This window comes from Oreochromis niloticus, linkage group LG8 (assembly GCF_001858045.2).
Source record: "Oreochromis niloticus isolate F11D_XX linkage group LG8, O_niloticus_UMD_NMBU, whole genome shotgun sequence".
Taxonomy (NCBI): Eukaryota; Metazoa; Chordata; class Actinopteri; order Cichliformes; family Cichlidae; genus Oreochromis; species Oreochromis niloticus.
This window is the reverse complement of record NC_031973.2, coordinates 7,870,077-7,884,314: the sequence shown is the minus strand read 5'-3', so window position 1 is coordinate 7,884,314 and position 14,238 is coordinate 7,870,077. Positions and strand designations below refer to the sequence as shown.

Here is a 14,238-nt window from a genome sequence, read left to right as displayed (position 1 = left end):
AGCCTCAGCTGGAGGACTTGTGAACATGCTCAATTGCCTAATGAGTACATTGATCACGTTTTAAAGCAGGCCTAAATTAGATGCAGGCAACTCACTAAATAATCCATAAAGACTGATGTAAAACCGGGAAACTTGGTGGATTTACACAAAAGCCTTTACAAGATAAATGCAGTAATGTTTGTCATCGGAACACACAAAGTTATGTAGGTGCTGGAAAAGAAAATTCCTGTTCTATGTTTCCCAATATGAATTTTTATAAAATGTAACTAGCTGTTACTGTTTTAAAAAGATGTCCAAGCTCATCGCCTTTAAAAAAAATTAAGTCAAAGAAGTTGTTTACTCTGAATTTACATTACTTTAATTATGTAGTACTTCTAGAAAGTTACCTACTGACTGGTTACACGAACCCTGCTTTAATTAACACTGAAATAGCAACCCTGAAGAGTTAAGTTGCAGTCCATGTGACACGTTGCCAGCCAAGGCACCAGTCACACGGGCCTAGAGACCAGTTGATGGCCCCCTGCCAACTAACAGTTGACAGGGAAAAATGCAGCAACCACCCATTTGGAAAGTGGTTGCTGAAGGTTGTCAGTGGGAGAAATTGGTCACAAGGAAGTTGGTGCTCCAAAAAAACCTTGTTGTGATTGCTCTTGTCGCTAGGCAGGTTGCTTCGGTCAGCTTGTAGTTTGCGTGGAAGATAAGTGTTTACCTCACCCAACAGTAGTATCATCCATGCAAACTAGTGGCTATGGCAATCTGAAACACAATTACAAGGAGGTTTTTGGTGCAGCGCATTTTTTGTGATGAGTTAAACCTGGTGACAGCTAACAACCACCGTGCAACTGGCTGGAGAATACACATCTTTCCCTAAAAACAAGTGGTTACCAGGTGGTCACTAGGCTAGTGTCTATGCCTGTGTGACTGAGGCCTAAACCTTAATTCTCCAAAAAGCAGATTAAAAAACAACAACACACACAAACACACACAATCGAATAATCAAATTAATCAATAATCAAAGTTAAAGCACAACATAGTTGAATGATGACATCTTATTTTTTACACAATTTTTATATTGGTCCGCTGAGTTTTGTCTGATCCAAACAACTTAAATATTGTAAATCAAACATTAAAAATATAATTAAAATATGTTTGCAAAAACTAAAGAAAAATGAATACGAAAAGATTCAAAGACTACGGATTGAGTAAAAAATAATAATAATAACAATAATAATAATTTTAGTTAGCACATTGTAATTACACTGATAAAGTTGGCTCCACAAGTTTGAAAAACTAATTAGGCAATCAGGAATAAAAGTACACATGAATGATTTCCTCGTTCACCTGAAAGTACTGTGCAGTTTCCCTTGAATAGTAGGAATTTCCCTTAGGATGAGCCAATAACATGCTTGTGATGCGTGATGGATGTGATTCAACGGCTGATGAAAATGAAGCAGATGTTTTGAAACTGAAACATTCATCTTGTGTCAGGCCTTTACGACATGCCAACTTTCATCCAGTTCACTTGGAAAGACCAAAAAAAGAGAACTGTTTTGAAAGGCTGATGAAATTACATCATGTAACATGTGAAGGTAATTGCTCCCCAGAAAAGGGTGAACACACTTTATCAAATCAGACACCAGCCCTGCTAATTTGATTAATGGTCACACTGAGGGTTTTAACAGGTCTGCAGGGAGCTGTTCATGCAGTTCATTTTCTGATTAACTTGTGGAAATATATACGCAAGGCAATGTGACACAGATTTACATCCCCTTGTATGCAAAACCCAGAACTAAAGTTTAGAAGCACAAATGGCTGTTTGAGATGTTTTTGTTTTACATTCACATTGTAAACTCACTTATTTGATTATACTGCTACCAGCTGCATTATCTATGGCACTTCTGTCTAGCCTGTCTTGCCAGGTGTGGTGCTTTACAGTACCACCTGTAGAAGCCCTCAGAATCCCCTTCATACCAAAAACAATCTCTGGGATTCCCCAGATTCCCATAACTAGCCCTTTTACCGGTGACTATAATTCCCTAATGCAAAAGAGGGACAATCCTCCTATGTGGCCTAATGATACCAAACAGCATTAATGGCCAGCTTTCTTCTGGGAGCTCAAAATTCTTCTGCTTCACATGTGCAGCAGTACACAACTTCACAAATTTAAGCTCATAAAAACTAGGAAAAAGTTTATCAGGAGCCATATATATTAAAATCGATCTCTCGATAGATATCTAGATAGATCTATCTATCTATATCTATATATATCTATCTACTTTTTCAGTTTGCTCTAGGACTGCACTATCAAGCACAACGGAGAAATTTAGGAGTTAATAAAGTTACTTCATTACACTAATTAAGGGGGGTGGGAGTCTAATTATCTAGTAAGATGTCACCCAAGTCACAAACTTTTGTGTTTGTGTCCTGGAGGCTAAGAAAACCTGGACACGGTACTGTTAATAGGTCTGGTCACAATAATAAGTTAAGTGGATGTTGTAGACTTGCCATGGTGCTGTACATTACCACTGTTTTGATACCCTCTTTGAGGAGAGTAGATCGATATGAAGGATTGCTAAATTTCAAATCAGAAAAAAAAAACATTTTTAGTTTAACACACATAGCACACAGTCAGAGGAGACATCAAATAAATGTCAGACAGATTAAAATTACAAATCAAGCCTGATGTAAAAGTATTTCTCACTGTCAGATGAGATGGATTGGATTGTGTCCCTATGTTATCAGCACAAAGACCACTTACGTAAAGTGTTCTAAAAACATAGTTTCACTGTTAAGTAACCACTAGCAGCTGTGACGATCTATTTGCAGGTGGCAGAACACGGCCATGCAGTAATGTAGAAAACTTTGCTTTCAAACTTCTAAATAATACGGTATTCCTGTCGATCAGAAAGACGAACTCAGTTCTTGACATTAACAAGCATGGAAAGTATTGTGAAAACTCTTGATACATATCTTATTTCTTTGTATTTTGCTTTTCAAGGAACTAAACTTGTATTTTAAGTGGTTTTGAGCAATAGGGCTTTCAGAAGGTCTTCCAAAGTTTCGGGGTGAGTCTGCCCTTGTGCTATTCTCCCCTTGAGGCCATTTATTCTCTTGGCTTCTGCTTTTCCGGCACATCTCTTCAGCCTAGTGTCCAGAGCTGTGAGCCTTTGTTTGGCAGTTTCTAGAGCCTCAGTTATGTACATCACCCTGTACCTCTTTTTCATCCAGTACCTGTCTCTCATGACACCCTTCTCCAACTCAATTACCTGACTAACATTCTCTTGTCTGATTTTGGCTTCCAGCCTTATTGTCCATGGGGGGGCTTCCTCTACTTGCATCCTTGATCCAAGTGCTTCTAGGATTACTGTGGCAGTGGCATATATGAGCTCAGTGGCTTCAGTTACACTGGTTGTATTGATGCTGCAAAGGGCAGTGTTCACATCTGATGGGACTCGCTGAGCTGGGGGAGTGGTGCTCTTGGTTGGGTGCCTACCTTGAGTTTGTCCACAATCTTCATCCACTGCATCTGTCACTGCAGGTGGCTGGGTATCATCTAGTTCAGTTCCCCTGCTCTTTTCTAGCATTGTTGGCTCAATATTTCCACCCTGTATCTCTAACTCAGCAGATGTTATTGCACTGAACTAAAAGGTGTTTCTTGGTCAGTGTGGAGACTTCTTGAACAAACTATTTGTTCAGTAAAAACACCCTCGTCTTCAGAAGTTTCATTGTAAATACTACTGTTACCACCACCACCTTATAATTTTATATATCATAAAGCTGTGATTTTTTTTTAAACAAACTAACAAAATCTGCTCTGAACTTTCCATAACATAGTTTCTCCACATCAGTAAGGCTGGATAGCCCACAATTAAAGTGACCCATTAAACCCACACCCCTGCTCCAGCAGGGGTCTAATAAGGCCAGCCAGGAGAGCTGAGGTAAGAGTTCTGGGCTGTGGGGGTAAGATGATGGGGGTCGAAAGGGGGAGACAGCCAGACAGGAGACAGAGACATGCTGTAATCACCAAGAGAAGGCAATGACGACTGTTTCCTCCATTGAGTCTGAAATGATGCAAGAGAAGGAGGGGGAGGATTAAGATGGGAGAATGACAAAGTTTGCTCATGACTTTGGTTGACAGATAAGAGAAGGAGAGACTCAGTAGAACAAGAAGGAAGGGGAAATGTGCAGAAAAGGTTAAAAAAAAGGAAGACTTACTAATACTAATCAGCGGTCAAAAGGTTCTGTGCAAGAAAGCCAAACTTCCTCCAAGGTTTATCTCAATGCCAGGATTTAAAGTTCAGGGACTGGGAAGAGCAAAGACTTTGAGGAGTTCATAAAAGGACAGTCTGGGAAGATTAGGCGGATCAAAAAAGTCTGTGTTGCTACCTTACGTAACTCTTAAAATGCAAAGTAAATTTAAATTAAACTGAGTTTATGCTTATTTTCTGAAATCAAACTATTTTCAAAATTTGAAAAAGGAAAACTTCAAAAACAAAAAAAAGCTTACCTATTTCCAGTTATCCAACAGCAGAAGGAATGTGAGAGGATTACTGATACAGGTTTAACATTAAAAAGAGCTTGTAGTGTTCCACTTAATTCGGTAGCTGTTGGCTCACAGATTGCACTACATGGCTAAATGTGCGGGGGGCAAAGATTAGCCCGTGTCCCTCTGCTTTTCCATCTGCACCGTGTTACTTCCTACATGTACTGGCAGGTTGGCATTTGAACCTGTTTACCCTCAGCGAGTTTCATTATCCATATTCTTTGTTCACATTAAATAATTGAATAATTAAAAGACGGAGAGTTTTTCAACACTGATAATTACAGATAACGTGCTCTGGTTATTATTTCAGAAGATGTCTCATTATGCTGTTAATCTTCATTAATATAAAAATGGAATTGTTTATTTGAAACACATTTTGAGCCTCTGGCTGTTTTTGATCAGTTCTCATTCAGTATACAGGCACGTATGCTTATTTTAATTTGAGTGTAAATGATCCAAGGATAAAACACCAGTGCTGGGAAATTTGATCTTTGTCAAAACATATACCAAAACAAGTGCCAAAAGAGCTAAATTTAAGATCTCTTTTCATTTTTCCCCTCACAGGAATCAAATTCTTTCCCATTACGGTCCCAGTAATCCTTTAGATGATGCAAGCAGAAAGTTAGGTTAAGTTCTGCTATTCTGACCCCCTGTTTGTGTTGAAACCACAAATATAGGGAAATCCATCAACCAAATTACTGTTTATATCATTACACAAGATCATGAAGATATACCCAGAGTTAAATTTGCAGGTTAAAGTAAAAAAATATCTAATGATTTGTTAGGAGTCTGTTGCTAGGCAAAAATAAAACAAGTTGAAGTTGCCATTATGTTCTCTGGAGTGAGTAAATAAGTATATTTTGGTCCAGTAAGCCCATAGGTGCCTGCAGGCCTGGCCAGATGGCTGTCCACCTTTCAGTAATTTCAGGTTGTGACAGGAAATACTTGCCTGTAGCCAGGTTGTGATCAGTGTCAGTGCGCAGGCCTAACCAGCTGCTCATCACACAGCTGCCTGTCAGGAAATGCCTGACCAATGAGCTGGATAGGTTCTATTACACCCCACTCCTTTTTTGTTGTTTTGTTTTTTTGGTCGATTTGGAAGTTTCTCTGTTTTTTCCTTCCTCTTCCCTCTGTTTGTTTCTCATGATTTGCCAACAGGGATCAATAAAATAATATTGGAAGTTAGAAAAACAAACCTATTAAGTTTAAATAAGGACGCTGGACACTTAGGAAAGCTGCAAAATATTAAATTCCTATTAAATAATGTGTGAGAATGTACATTAAAGCCAGAAAATAGTCTATGATTTGTTACTTATCATTATCAGTAATGGTCATTTTATGTGAGGAACACAAATACTAAAGTGCTGCATTCACACGAAATCTGGCAGTGGGCTGTGCGCTGATGTAGGCGAGTTTATTTGTGCTTTAAAACTAACAACCATCAAACACCATATATAGCAGCAAGGCGGCTCAGTGGTTAGCAGTCCTGCTTTACAGCAGTATACTGTTGGGTTTCAAAGTGGGCTGGGCCATTCTGTGCGGAGGTGTTTTCACTGTGCTTGCACATGTTTTTCCTCTTGGAATGTCAGTTTCTCCCAGAAAATTTGAACATGTCAGTTTAAAATTTCCTATTTTTAGTGAGAAATAATTTATGCACATTTAATGATTATGTGAATGTTTCATGAGATGTATCAACACAATCAGGGACAGGATTTATCGCAGTATGCTAATCTTGGACAAGTGTATGTATGTATGTGTATACTATCATCTGCAATCTTATTAAAGGCGATACTTTCTGCAGTTGCCTCTTGTTTGCTTTTGTTTGATTTGATAAAGGGAATACATGAGAGGCAAAGTGTAAGAACCAGGCCTACTTTAATTAATGAAATTGACTTGCCTCCAGTGAATAATAACATAAAAACGGCTTTATCTAAAAGGAACTGGAAACATGTTAATGGGAAATGCTTTAACTGGCCCTTAAATCAAGAGGATTAGCAGCCATATGTGAGGCTCTCTAATCTCATTTGGAAGGGCCCTAGGCCCACTCTGCTGGTATGCCTTACATTAGCCTCCTCAAATGCTTTCTGCCAGCAAAATGACATACAGGTTTTGGCTTAGCAGATACTCAGCGTGCTTCTTTTAGCCCAAATGTCAAAGAAGTTCAAATGAGAAACTCCTTACGTAGACAGAGAGAAAAGAGCTTCCTTTATTTGCTCCTACTCCATGTTAGGCTTACATCACCTGCCCCCAGTGTCAGACACAACTGAGAGAAGCATTTAAATATTCATAGTATACACATATTAATAGGCAATGTATTTTCTGCTCAAATTAACTGCAACTCATCTTGAAGGGTCCGCTCATGCAGAAGTAACAGCATGCTCTATATAAATATTTCAGCGAGCCTCACTTTCTCTTCAACTTCAAACTTTGCATGGAAATTTACAGAGAAGCCAACAAATTTCACTGACAGGTCTGAATGCAGATGAGGCAATGATGCATCAAAGTAAAGGATGGTATAAGGATACATTTCACACACTCATCAGAACCTTCAAAACAAGGATGGGTATCATTAGTATTTAACTGATGGTGATACTCAAAAGTTCTGTGGATACATCTTGTTCATTTTTTGTGTAACATGAAGACAGAAACCTTGATATGGCTATGGCTACTTTCACAGTGGCAAGCTCATTTTAATGCTAAGCAGGTGAGAGGGTGTTTGATAATATTCCTCTTGGGTAAATGGTCCTATAGTTAAAAATCATAACCATGTGCTTACAAGCTTAGACTAAAGGGACATAAAGGGAAGTGATTTTCAGCAAAGTTGTTACCATGAAAGTCAATGACAGTAGGTGACTTCAAGTGACAACAAACAAACAGTGGATGGGTCCCGAGTTAAACTGAAGTGACTGAAGCAACTACTCTGTCACTTCCTGGATGACCATCAGTTAGTAGTTGTTGCTGCTGTTATATACAGTGTTTCACCCTCCATTGAGAGTTTTGAAATCAGCATACCGGAAGCAGGCTGTTCTTGGCAGGTATCATGGGCTCCAACTGCCCGGTCAGCTGATAGCTGGTAAGACAAGCTGGCTAATGAGACCTGACATCTCTAAAAACACTGGAGCACTTTTGCAAATAGGCTGTATTTTGACACATCAAGCAGATATCTAAAGACTATGCCACTACATTCTCAGCTAAAAATTAATGATAAATATTTAAGTCAACAGGTATTTAATTATTTTTTAGATTTTAATGAATTATGACACATTCAATTACTTATTTCATGATCTATTTGCTTATTTAATTTTGGCACTTTTGGCCCTCCACATGAAATGAAGACTTAAAGAAATGTTACAAATCAATGCCAACTTTGTCTCATGTTATCAACCACAGAATTCTAACCTTGGTTTGAGGTCAGTTCAGTCACATTTTCTTCAAACACCTTTCATGTTGGAGTTCTGAGGCTGCACTGAAGAGGTCATAATACTACTTGAGTAAAGCGATCTGACAATTTAGAACAGCCTGCACCGCTAGCCATGACCAGAGTGTACACACAGTTACACAACATCGAGTGCCATCACCTCACACAGTCAGCTTCCTTGTTATTAGAATGTCAGAAATGTGAAAAAATTAGCTAAGTTTTTTAAGAAATTAATCTTGTGTAAATACCAGCAGAAGCACCTTTTCATCGAGGCTTGTATTAATTCTTAGGTATGGTCGAGTCTACAGCTGGTAACAATTCAACACAATTTAGACACTAACGCCAACTTACAAAGAACTAAACTAATTTTATGCTGAACTCTAAGAGGTTGAAAGCAGTATCTTTGCATTCTTGCCTAGAAGAAGATAATGTGATGTATTCTAGCAGCTACAAAACCAATTACACTAGTAGCAAGTACATTTAGGAATTTAGCCTGACAGGTGTATGGCTTTCTCATCCAGATGCATTTTACAGCTGTTGGGAGCCTGACTAGTAATTGGAAGCACACATTATATTCTACTGATGAGAAAAATGCATTAGTAAAATGCAAGGCATCATTAATGCAATCAGCTCAAAGGGAACAAGTTAAGGGTCAGAGTTGAGCTCTTAAAGCTAAATACCAGCACTCTTCCTTTTTCAAGTGAACTCACAAACGTTCATACGAAAATAAGCCCATGAACGGATTTGAAGAAAACTTAAAAGCCACGGAGCAATGAGCTCTTCAGTAAGGAACTGATTAGCATTAAGTTCTGTCTATCAACACTCAAATAAATCTAAATGTATTCCCCTTGAACATGAACTGCTTACTCTATTAGTTCCAAGATGTTAAATGAGGTGGAAAATCAGAACCATGCAAAAGTTAAAAAAAAATATTTGGGGTTTCCTTTCTTTCTTTCTTTCTTTTTTTTTTTCTTACTCATGATAATTTAGCTAAAGGCAGTCAGAAATGACCAGTTAATTCCAACGTCTGTGATGGCAAAGTAATTTGTATATGGAAAGTCACAGCGTAGCTAATTCCAATCACCATAAAATAACTTTTTGTGCAACTCTTAGTGATCAATCACACAGCCAGATAGTAATGAGCCACATGAAAGTCGCCTTCACATTTAATGACTGATCTGATTTTAGCTGCTGAAAACACTGTAAATTGACTATGTTTGAAGATGGGCCACATTTTGCGATGGTTTCCTGCTTCTGGCTCCAGATTGCTCTAATAGATGAGATTAGATTTCACCCCACTGTAATGATGCTTGCAAGGGGGAGATAGCAGAAAAGAACTGGATAAAACTAAAAAGAAAGCATAGAAAGCAACTAAAGATGAGGCATGATAAATGCAATGAAAGAAGACTAAAGATAATCCAGAAATTATTCAAATAACACAATGTTCCATCGTAAGGTCTTTCTAACTCATAGGTTTTGCCATCTTTCCTGCAAGAGAAAGAGACTGTGAAGAAAATTACTTGTTTAAAGACAATGCCATGCAAAAGTCTTAAGCTACACTTATATTTTTCAACTAAAATGAGAAATAATTGCAGTGATATACTGAAATCTGCAACTATACACAGCATAAAAGGCAAAAAAGCATGAAGATCAAAAAGTGGTATGACCACCTTTATCCTACATCATTGCTTTAACTCTCTGAGATTCTCCGAGTTCTTTAAGTAGTCTTTAGGAATAGTTCTCCAGGTTCTTTAAATACATTCCATAGCTCTTCTTTGGATTTTGGCTGTCTTTGGTTCCATTTTCTGTGTAGATGATTCCACATTGCATCAATCTCGAGGTCCTGGCTCTGGGGAGGCCAATCCATGACTAACAGTATATGCGTGATTTTCTATCCAGGTATGCTTTTACCATAATAGCATTGTGTTTGGGTGTGTGGATAATGTGGATAAAAAGATTTTTAGCTGAATAGCAGCCCCAAACCATGACAGAGCCTCCACCATATGTTTCCAGATGACTGTAAACACTCAGTGCTTCACTTCTGACCTCCTTTGTTAAACCATTTAAGCCAAACATTTCAAATTTGGATTTATCACTCCATGAAACCTGTTGCTATTGACTTTCAGTTCAGTTCTTATGCAATATGGCATACCTCAGCCTTTTCTCCCTCTTTCCCTTCCTTAAAAATAGCTTCTTGACAGCTATTCTTCCCTGAGGCCATTTTTGATAAGACTTTGGTGAACAATAAATGGATCAACTGAAGAGCCAGATGCATCTTGGGTCCTGTGTCAGATCTTTGCCGTATTTTTCTTTCCTATTTCTTAAGGCCAAGATCTGTCAACTTTTCAGCTAACAGCTCTCTGGGAATCATCTTGTTGGTGCAATAATACTATTTTATGCCTCTCAAACTGTGTTATCCTTGGTGTTTTTTTCAACTAAAGAAATAAGAAAAGAAATCAACCATTTTCACAACATCTGTATCTTTAGTAACAAAGTACCTAAAGCTGCAATTTCAAAATTGGTTCTTTGCAAAGTTATATGTTATGCATAGACACAAAACGTATTCATCCCTTCAGTTAGGTGCCCTATTATGTTTGAATGATTCAAAGGTCAGTCTTAAGTAGTTTAGCAAACAAAAGAAAGGAGAACATTTTCTGACAATGGTCAGGTACAAGGACTGGACTGAAAATGAGTGAAAAAGCAGCCAAGCCTACAATATGTGAGAGGTGGCTCAAGACTTTTGCACAGCACTTTCATTCATCTTTACACTGTGATACTGAATACTAGAAAAAGCTTTTCCCCCCCTTTTTTAGACTTAAGATGTCTTAAATTCTGCTTAACTTGTAACTTACGGAAGGCAGAGGAACAAGAACATGAGGAAAAGCAGTTTTTTTTTTTTTTTTAAAAAGGAAAGTATTGTCTGTATGACATACGGGGGATGTTAAAGTTTGACAAAACAGGAAACACTGACTTAAGGAATTCACAGAATACAAAGAGGGTACAGTGAAACACTGGGCCGGGACCTAAATGTCTGAGCCCCAGGGGAGCGCGGATCGGGGGGGATGTTCATCAGGTGTTTTATCCATTATGAGAGCTGGAAGACTGGAAAGGTGAAACGGCAGGAATTATAGCATGACTTGCAAATCGGTTGGTATTCCCATCAGGAGTGACGGACATAGTGTGGGAGAAAATCCAGTGGGGCTGAGTGGATCTTTTGTGTTCACATGCAATCACTTAAACATGGAATCCAAATAGAAAGTCCCTGCATTTAAAAATGTTACTTAATGTTTCCCGTTTCCAGTATAATACCAATCATAATATTATGTTACCGACCAAATGAGGGAGTGATAGTATTGTGAAATACTAAATCAACTGGTTTTGAAATTTAGAGTATTTTTACTGATTCTGCACAAACCTACATGGCTTGATAGATGCCAACAATTCATAAATGATTCATCACAGGCAACATTTCTTAAGACTACTCTTTATTTCAAATTAAGTGTTTTCAAGTGTTTAAGTGTTTTTCAAGGAAAAATAGGAAGAAATATTTTGAGGAAATGATGAGTCATTTCATGATATTCTATCATGCATTTCTGGGTTTGAATGTTTAATCTCATTCTGCATAGCTTCTCTAACAGTTTCAGGATGTGAAATGATGGTAATTTTATGAACAAAGGGGAAAACAACCAGTTTATGGTGTTCAAAGTACACTTGGACACTTGTATAGATAAAAACAAGAATTCCCACACACATACAACAATGTTTAAAATGAAAATCCTCCATTCATTGTGAAACAAACCATCATGACCAAGATCATCTCCAATACTAAATCTGTTCCCACAACCCCCCCACATCACTGACCACTGTCCATTTTGTTGCATACCAATAAAGAGTAGGTCACTGATGGCCACTGTCCATTCAAGACACTCCGACCCCACCCCACCCCCATTGGCTCCACTGGCCAGGACAAGGCTGGCCACAGCCTATTGTGAACCCATTGTAATGGTCTCCAGAGAGGCATGAGATCTGTGTGGCCAACTCTCAGTGATTGATGCTGGCCTGACCTCAGCAGTGCCCTGTCCAAGATGTTCCGGAGGACAATATCCTCAATTTGTCCCTTTAACTATCCTTATCTCCCACCACCATAGGCCACAGACTGAATAGTGAACATTCAATCATCACCAAGTTTTGGGCTGTATTTTTCCTGTCTTCTTCCTTCTTTCATTTCTATTTTGTCCTTTTTTTTCACGTCCCCTTTCATAGTTGTTCCTCCTGTTTTCTGTTCATCTTCCTTCATCATATTCTTTTCCCTGGGTTTTATAATCCATTCTTCCCTTTCTGCTCCTCTTTTCCTCGTGTTCGTTGATCTATCGTGTTAGGGCTTTTATTTCTTCCTCCTCTCCTTTATCGTTACATCTTTTGCTTTGTGCTTTTTCTTCCTCTCCTGCCAACTTCCCTCAATCCCAATCTGTTCCATTCTTTGCCCTTTCCATTTTTGTCATATTCTGTTATTCATTGTTCCCATTTCTCCATTCTTCTTTTCCTTAACCTTATTTCTTTTCAACTCATTTCTTCTTCCTGTCTTTTTCCTTCTGCTCATTGTCCATGTTGCTTTTCATCACCTTGTATCTTCCATTTTTTTTTCTTGTTCTTTAGCCTCCTCTTCTTTTTATCAGTCGGACTGCAGTGTTATTTTGCTTTTGTATCACCTTTGTGTCATTATTCCTTTTCCTCCCCTTGTAAATCACATATTCCCACCATCCTTTCACTGTTCTCGTGTTCCTATAAATCCACTTAATATCCATTGTCCTATCAGTTTGAGTGATACATTGCATCCTTTTATCAAAGTGAACTTCTTCCTCCAGGGCTTTTTTTGGTAATATGTAATTTCCTTGTAATTTCTAAGACTCTTAACCTCTACACCCCCCACCTGAGGAAGTCCTTAAGGAGAAGCTTCCATCACCTCCTATCTGCTCTGTCTCCTGTCCTGGAGAGAACTGTCACCACTCTTCCCCTTCAGCCACTAATGCCTTTTTCTCTGCGTGCTTAAAGGGGTGACAACACCTCTCCCAGGTCCTGTCATCGGGGCTACTCCACAGGGTACTGCACGGCTCCCTTCTAACTCCATACATGGCTGCAAAGTGATGGAGAAACCCCCGGGCTGTCAACCAGCTTGTAGTTTACTTCTCCCCCATTTCTCTTTGCATCCTCGTTTTCTCACTCCATCTCTCTCTTGCACCCTGTCATACACTCTAGCACCTTTATCAAGGGACACTTCAAAAAATAAACACGAGCTCTTTCCCTTGCCCTCATCGTGTTTCTCTGCGCGTGAAAGAAAGAACTTACTAAAGCCACTGAGGATATTCTGGATGGGTTGTGTAAGGGTTTGAGTGGAAAAAACATTCAACAAAAAGATACAGCTCTAATCTTTACAAATTGAACTGAATCAATATGGGGGGTTTTCTGCAATAAAAAAGCAGCATTTATATTCATAAACCTATTTTCAGCCAGCCATTTATTACGTTATATTATTTTTGATCTCTTGTGTTTTGCCTGTCCTTTTGTTCTCCTAACAGAAAGGACTAGAAAGCCTTCATGTTGGGCCTGTATAACATCCATATCCATCAAAGATCAAGTGGGAGCTCAGGTTTGACATGACAGATTGAACCACTGACACACAAAGCATCGACTGTGTTCCCTCACTTGACCTTCTATTGGACAAAGGTCTGAGCAACGTCACTCAGGCAAGTCTCTATGGGTCACACAAGCCCACTGACATCACAGATCACACACGGTACAGCAAGCTGAGCCCAAATACTTTTTTTTCTACATATATTATTTTGTGTTTAGCTTCCCTACAGCTTTTTGGTTGATCATTTCACGCATATACGCAATATATGTGACAATAACAAGGTAATGTGATTGGATGTGTGCGAGGTGTTTTTTGAAGGGAAGTGAGCAAATTAGTAGATGGTGTTCTCTTTCATCAGCTTCCTTTCTGTGTCTCACATCAGACCTCTGTGGTCAGGGTGTCACCCAGTTTGTCACAAGGGGCAGAAGATTTATTTAATTTAAAGATTTATTCAGCATGTCCTGCAGCTTGTTGAGCTCCTTCCTTCCTTCTATCTCTCAGCAACTGTCTTTGTTTGTTTATAACCTGGAGTAGGAAGCTTTCTTTGCTTCTACCAGTGACCTCTTTGCTATCCAATGTAATTGATGCACTAAAAACAAGACTTAAAGAATTGTACCTTTTATCTAAATATGCAGGTATTACAGC

General features: G+C 38.7%; 1 long non-coding RNA gene across 1 annotated transcript in view; it reads left to right on the top strand.

Moving 5' to 3' along the window:
* Positions 1-13,607, top strand: part of LOC112847663 (uncharacterized) — a 32,050-nt gene extending 18,443 nt beyond the window's left edge. The window contains exon 2 of the long non-coding RNA XR_003221356.1: positions 13,538-13,607. This is a non-coding gene — a long non-coding RNA (uncharacterized LOC112847663). The remainder of the gene's footprint in view (positions 1-13,537) is intronic.
* Positions 13,608-14,238: the final 631 nt, after the last annotated feature.